This window comes from Dermacentor albipictus, chromosome 8 (genome assembly GCF_038994185.2).
Source record: "Dermacentor albipictus isolate Rhodes 1998 colony chromosome 8, USDA_Dalb.pri_finalv2, whole genome shotgun sequence".
In the NCBI taxonomy this organism is placed as follows: Eukaryota; Metazoa; Arthropoda; class Arachnida; order Ixodida; family Ixodidae; genus Dermacentor; species Dermacentor albipictus.
Window position 1 is genome coordinate 64618961 of NC_091828.1, and position 7515 is coordinate 64626475.

Below are 7515 nucleotides of genomic sequence, written 5' to 3' on the forward strand. Positions count from 1 at the left end.
TCCTTACATCACTTCGTGCCATGTTCACTGCTGCGATACTGTGGTTCTGCCGTGCTTGCAACCGTGCATTGGTGTTATTGTCGTCCCACACGTTTGCTCTGTAGAGCTAAAGCATCTGCCGTGTGTCGTGTGTCTGATGTTTTGTCCATGGTGCCCAGGATTGTCGAGGAACAGTCAATTCAGGGTGCTGCAAGAAGACACCGGCTGTGTCTGTTTTTGCATAGTTAGACAGAGAAGATGACAGAATTTTGCTTCCAACATAATTACAGCGGACCTCATACTCGCTTTGTGACTGCAGACCACATTCCAGAATTTGACTGGACTGTCCTACTAAATCCACCACACAGTCTGAGTTTAGTGCCTTCAGATTCCCGTCTCATTTGTGCCCACAAGACATGGACTACTCGTGCAACAAGGCTGTTATCTCGGGTTTAAGAAAGTTTAGTTGCCTTTTTTTTGTCCTGGTTTTTATGAGCACTGCATACAAACCCTTAGAACTGACAGACGGGCTAGTTGGTAATGATTTATTATGAGTGCGATAGCACAAGACAAGACGAGGACAGAGAAGTAAACAGCGTGGATGCTAATTCACAACTGTCGTGAGTTAGCTCCTGTCCTGTGTACTTCCTTGTGCTCATCCTGCCTTGTGCTACCATACTTGCACTGAATACATATCTATACAATGATTGTGCAGCTGAAACCTTGTTTGATTATTATATGTTTTGTAGTTTTTATGGGTGAAAATAAGAGGCATGAATTTTGAAACTCCCACATTTCTGCTGCGCAAAGGAACATTGCCCAATGCCAGTTGTGAGAACTCGCCACCACGACAGGTGGCAAGCGTGTGTGACAGGCTGCGAATCGACATTCGACAATAGTGGCTTTGCAGGAATCTCATTGTTTTCTACATATCATGACATTTGAGTACAGTAAAACCTTGTTAATTCGGCCGCCGTTAATTTGGAAATTCGGTTAATTCGAACACGCAGTCTGGTCCCATCAAACATGTATGTAACCCTATGGCACAATACTCCCATTAATTTGGACATATTTAGTCATACTTCGGTTAATTCGGACTGTTCCCGTAGCTCAGAGGCACGTGAGGCACATACGTTCGGGTGGCACTAGGGGGTGTTCAAATTGCACTGCCAGCGATGGCGTCTCCAATTAGCGTGCGTCGATCTCAAAGGCTATGCTTGCATGTGCTGGGAGTGCCGAAAGGCCGGAAATGAAGTCAGTCAAGGGCTGCCGTGATTATTTTATTGCTACATAATAGAGAAACGTACTTCTCAAAAAACATGGCGGCAATGATGTACTTATGGCTTTGCAGTCACTTTTGGCACTTGGCACTACCTCTGTATCGCTATGGTTATCGTCATGGTAGTTATCGGTCTATGCTAGCAAGCCTAATCTATACATAGAGTTTCTCATTGAGTTTCTCATAGAGTTTCTCACTATAACACCTAGAGGGAAATCTGGCACCACCGTCTATGGGAGTTTTTTAAGGGGGCATTGTGCCGTCATGGGAATGACGGTATATGTGTCTGCGAGGCTCGTGTTGGCTGGTGTTGTACGAGGCTTCGTCTAAAACGTGGATATGGCTACACAAATAATGCATTCTCAAAGCAAAATCGTCATAAAATGTTTCCATTCACACATATTACATCTTTACTCACCTACAATGCATGACCAAGCGAAGAAAAGCAAGAACAGATGACAAACTGTTTCAAAGCGACCACGAACCTTGTCGTCTGTCCTCCAACTTTAGCAGCCCGCTTATACTTTTTACGTAACATATAATCGTACGTGCAATAACAAGTTCTCATAGTTAAAAAAAATGTTTTTGCGTAATAATAAAACCAAAACAGCTTTGCACATGCTGTTTTAGTAGAAAATGAATCATTGCGACAGACGGAACGGTGCTTGCCAAGCGCGTCTTCAAGGTGTCCTGTCTCTCCGAGAATGACGCCAATCCAAAGTCACAATATACCGGCATTCCCATGCATACCACAGCGCAGCAGCGCCAGATTTCTCTCTAGGTAATGTAGTAAGAAACTCCATTTCTCACTACATTACCTAGAGGGAAATCTGGCGCAGCTGCGCTGCGGTATGCATGGGAATGCCGGTATATTGTGACTTCGGATTGGCGTCGTTCTCGGATTGCTAGGCAAGCACCGTTCTGTCTGTCACAATGATTAATTTTCTGGTAAAACAGCACATATAAAGTTGTTTTAGCTTTATTATCACACAAAAACATATTTTGTTTAACTATGAGAACTTGTTATTGCGTGTACAATAATATGAAACCTAAAAAGTATCAGCGGGCCACTAAAGTTGAAGAACAGACGACAAGGTTCGTGCTCGCTTTGGAAGAGTTTGTCATCTGTTCTTTCTTTTCTTCGCATGGTCATGCATTGTAGGTGAGTAAAGATCTAACATACATGAATGGAAACATTTTTTGAAGATTTTACTTTAAGAATGCATTATTTGTGTAGCCATATCAGACTAGCAATCTGCTTGGTTAATGGGCAACAATAAAGTTGTGCAGAATATCTGTGCATGCCATACCACATGCATGCATGCTATAAGGATTAGTGATAAAATGTTGAGCGCACATGAGCTGTAAGTAGATGGGCTATTGCTTTTTTGGGGTTGGGAAGGAATGCTATGGGTGTTTTTCTGGGTTCTCCCACATCCAGGTTACAGACCGTTGAGCATGAGACGTGGCATGCATTTTTGATCTACCTGAAGTTAATGATCCTAAAATTGCACAGGAAATACTGTACAATGTCGCAGAGCTTGCAATAGTGTGTCTGCAAGCTCGTTACCAACGACACCCTTATGTGCGGGGACATGAAATAGGGTTATGTGTCTCATAGGTGTTGGATACAAAAGAAGTTGCTCAGTGTCCTGAATGTAGGTACTCATCGTGGTGAGACTAGCTAATGCAGTGAGCAGTGATAAACAGTCCCTGAAAATGTGTAGAAGAGTGGTATGTTGGGATGTAAATGAGAACTTCCAATAACGTGGTGGTTTCGGTTGAGTAGGAACTGGTAGGACCATGGATTTTGTACCGACCTATTTATTTAAGATCTCCCTGTCGTTTAAAAAGGCTGAGCGTAAAGTGTAGGAGCTGTCTGTATAAGGACGGTAGACAGGCAGGATTCTAATGGCATGAATCTGGTTAAGTTGGTGGCAGTGGAAATGAAAATGATGCTTGTGGCTGAGCTGAAAGATCAAGGGATCAATCGGGTATTGGATGTTTAAGGGAGTGTAGGTGGTGGGGCCACAGAATGTAAGGACTTTGAGGGTGAATAGTGAAATATGAGCATTGAGATGATCCGGTTCTATAGAAATTGGTAACGTATTAGCTGAAACTTGTAAAGATAATGTTCACGTAGTGTGACACGAGCTGGTAATCACGAGAAGGAGGGTTCTTTGGATAGAAGTTATTTTCATTTTAAATTGCAAAGTTAGGAAAGTAGGCCTCCAAACAGAAAATGCACGAGTTATTCAAGGGAGAAGGACCTTACTATAGATAAGGCATATATCTGCTGATAAGAAGGAGTAGTGCATATTGAGAAAGAGACTGAGGCAACAGGAGAATTGAATTGAATTCTGGGGTTTTACGTGCCAAAACCACGATTTGGTTTTGAGGTACACCATAGTGGGGGGCCCCCGATGGATTTTGACCACCAGGGCATCTTTAGCGTGCCCCACTGCACGGGACATGGGCATTTTTGCATTTCGTCCCGATTTAAATGGCGGGATACGATTCCGCGACCTGGTGCTTAGCAACGCAACACTATAGCCGCCAAGCGGGTGAGGAGAGAGAAGAATTTGTCCGATTCTTGTCGGAGGTACAATTTAGGTGGTCATGAAACGTGAGGTCGGCATCGAAAATAGTGCCACGAATTCTAATTTTAGGCTGGAATTTTAGGGTGGTGTTATTTATGCAGACAACAGGTTGTCAGTTTCGTAAGGCAGAAGTAGCATGCTGGCTTAGCGTAGTCTGCAGCGGCCGCTACGGGGTGTCACAATGAGCCGTTTTGCTGCTACGACGCCCAGCTTTTTAGCAGGGCTTTGCCCTCTTAGTTTCTCTGCTGTGTAGCTTCCAGAGTGCTAGCAGAGATGAAAGGAGAATGAAAGCTGGGTATTGAAACGACTGCACTTGTAGTTGAAGTATTTAAAAAAATTTTGTACCCATGAGATTTGGGAGACAACATCGTTAAATAGGGACTTCAGTTAGAAAAGCGTTTCAGGGCCCCTTTAAATGATGTCGTGCTGACATCTCTTCTCACTTATTTGCCCAAGTTGCTCTCTGCTTTGTCACTTTCACAAAAAGAAATACAGCCTGCAAAAGTTGTCATTAGTTACATGGAATTATGCGAAGTTTCTGTGCATGAATTCAATCTCCAAAATTTGGTGTGAAGGCCCATTAAAATTTACTGGGAAAACCTGTGGATGCCAATTTCAGTTTTTCATAACGTGGACATAAATTCCACCCTAAGCCGGCAAATTAGGCGAGGCTAATTTTGGACGTTCTAAGTGCTGGGAAGTGTAATTCAAATGTTTTTCATCAGGTTAAGAAAAAAAAAACACTTGTACAAGAAGAGCCTAAATGCTGCACAGTGATGCATGCATGCCACATTGTGGCACTTTTTGCACTCTCAATTGTAACAACCAGACGTTATTCTGTTCTGCCATAAAGTTATTGGAAATTGTACTTGGTAATCTGCTATCACAGCTCTTTTTCTCTGCTGCAACTGTCCACTGTGGTTCTCAGTTCCAACTTAGTTACCAGCTCTACTGGCAAGTCTCATATCATTGACTGAATGCCACGAGGCTGTGGCTTTTGCTGGCCAACAGTAAGAAAAGGAAAAGGCATGCGTATAACTTCAAGGTGCAACAATTTCTTGCCACGGTGCAATAAGGTTAGACCATAAACAATCTGTGGGCCTCTTGTGCCAGCAGCAATGCTGTAACGTACTGCCGTATAAGCAGAGGAAGTTTTCATATGACATGCTGCGATTTATCACTTGCAAATTTAGCACTTATCTCGAGGTACAATTAGATGCCCAGCTCCTGAGCTGATGGGCACTGGTGTTCTAGGACATGCACTATCTCTACATGTGGATGGCCACGGACGGGTTCTGGCTGGATGCATCGGGCTAAACCAAGTGTTCATACTAGTGAAGAGCTGTTCTCATTTAAAATGTGTCATTTTCGTGGGACACTTACTAGATGGTGTTTTTTTTTACTAAATTTTTTAATTTAGTATCAAGCTAGAGCAGCCATAACGCTTCTTGGTTCCCCATCTTACTGGTTGATACTATCTACCTCTGTAACAAAAGTGAAAACAGGAGAGCACAGATTTTCGTGCTTTGTAGTTTAAGGATCACTGCTCTGTGTACAAAAACTGATGGTTTTCATGTTTCTTTTTAACTTGCAGGTTGACCATCAAAACAGAGTGGGCAGGTGTCACAAAGTGCGTGCCCGCGTCCCCCTCGAGAGGGTCGCCATTGCCGCCGCAGCCGCAACGCTGCTTGCACGGCGATGGGGAACAGGGCTCCCCATTATTCCCAAGCTCGCCGCACCGGTGGGTCACGTGGGACGCCGGGAGCTTGACGAGGGACGAGGCGGCTTGGCGAGCGGGCAGAGAGGTTTGGAAGACGGAGCAGCGTGGTCATGCACCGGGAGACAGCTGAAGATGTGGTCGGCAGGTTGAAATCTCCAGGCCGAATCCTTTGCCGGTCGATCGACAGACGGTGCAAGTCCGTCAAGATCTTTGGCAGCGAGGTACCGGCAGCCCGATGCTCTTCAGATCGGGATCTCGGCAAGCACGCCACAGATAAGCCTCGTGTTCCAGCCCACTCTCAGAACTTTCCGCCGGACTCTCTTTTTTTGATCGCGTTTCATCTTTCATCTAATCATTCGTCGCATGTTAATTCTTGTATGTTCAGCTAGAGTAGTGTTTGCTGCGTTTATTGTCGCGTCTATTTTTCATTTGTGTCACATATTTTTTTTTTATTTCGCGAGTGTTAGTAGTTCCCTCTTGGTGGGCTTTGTGTCGCACGTTGCGTCAGGGCGCGTGTTGTGTGTGACCAGCACGCGCTCCGTGAAGCTAAGGCCAACTGCTTGTATTTTGTGTATTCTTTTTTTCATTATGCCTCGGGCATGATTTAACTTAATAAATCGAGCGTATGTTTGTACGTCGCCTCCCGTCTCATGCCTCTGGTCCACGGTCGATCAGGCGTGGACCTTATCGCCGGTCAGCAGTCGAACCACCAATAAATGCACGCGGGTGGGGTTTGTTGTCGCTCGATCCCCTCCGACTCGGAGGGTGCGAATAGCTTACCACCAATCTTGGACAGCAGGTGTCCTTAAGGAGTCCAAAGACAGCTAGATAAGCCTTGGTGCTTTGTTCATTGTGGCCCAGCGCAGCTAGTGGGACAGCACTGGACCTTGTCATTGGAGTTACCACTGTTCCAGTAGCCCTGGTTGTGCCACAGGAAGTTGTAGGGAGTGTAAGGACACTGTCCTTTCCGCTTCTAGTGCTTGGACCCACTACGTGACTAAGATGTTCGCCAGAGCTGTTCGCCAGTTACTGCACAGTTCTATTTTTACTGTTACGGCCACTTTCTAGCCTGTCTGCCTGCAAGCTCACCAGCTCCATCCCCTGCCAGGTGTACGTGCAGCACAAATGAGCTAGCTTTAGACAAATTAGACACTAGCAGGTAGACAGAGTGGTAGCAGCAACTGTAAGCAACTGCACTGTTTAAACCATTCACCTAGAGCAACTCAATGATGCCTGTGCCTGGAAATTATTGCATCAGAGACAACCAGCTACACTTCAAATGGAGTCTGTTACACGCCAGTAACAACACTGTATTGAACCCTTTCACTGCCGAGATAACTTGGGGAACCCACCCTTGCAACACCCCTGTTTCTCTTGAGTACTGTTCTCGTTTTTTAACAGCAGTGCTGTTTAAGCTGGTGGTTAGGCCGGCGAACGTGGCCAGCAAAACCTCGCCGAGCGATGACGTCATCGCACGCGCTGGCACCGCTTCACCATAGCTTTGCCTTGCCGTGCCGATGCAATGCGGAGATGCGGGTGTGCAGATGCGAATCTAAGTCGTGACGTTACTACGGGGTTATAAAAGTAGCTCTGCTCCAACGCCGCGCCGGCAGAACAGCCGAGTCTCTGATGAAGAGAGAGGTGGGGCGACAGAAGAAGAGCGTCACTCCCAAAGAAGCGTGGCACGAAAGCCACCGCACCGCTACTCAAGAACGGACGTGACGACTTTGATCCAATCCCTAATATCACGCCGGTGAAGCACCGGTGAAACATCAGCAAGTTGCAGAAGATCAGGAGTTATGAGCTTACGTTATCGAGCAAAAGTGTGCGTGCAACGAGACGCGTCTACAAAACGATCTGGGCCTGCGAGTCATGGAGAACTTTTAGCGACAAGTTCGGAAATCCCTGCGAATGCATTCTTCAGGGTAGCAGGGCGG

General features: G+C 45.7%; 1 long non-coding RNA gene across 3 annotated transcripts in view; it reads left to right on the top strand.

Annotated features, from left to right (window-relative positions):
• Positions 1–6212, top strand: part of LOC135914300 (uncharacterized) — a 28512-nt gene extending 22300 nt beyond the window's left edge. For all 3 annotated transcript variants that reach the window (XR_011507959.1, XR_010568277.2, XR_010568276.2), the window contains one exon: positions 5453–6212. This is a non-coding gene — a long non-coding RNA (uncharacterized lncRNA). The remainder of the gene's footprint in view (positions 1–5452) is intronic.
• Positions 6213–7515: the final 1303 nt, after the last annotated feature.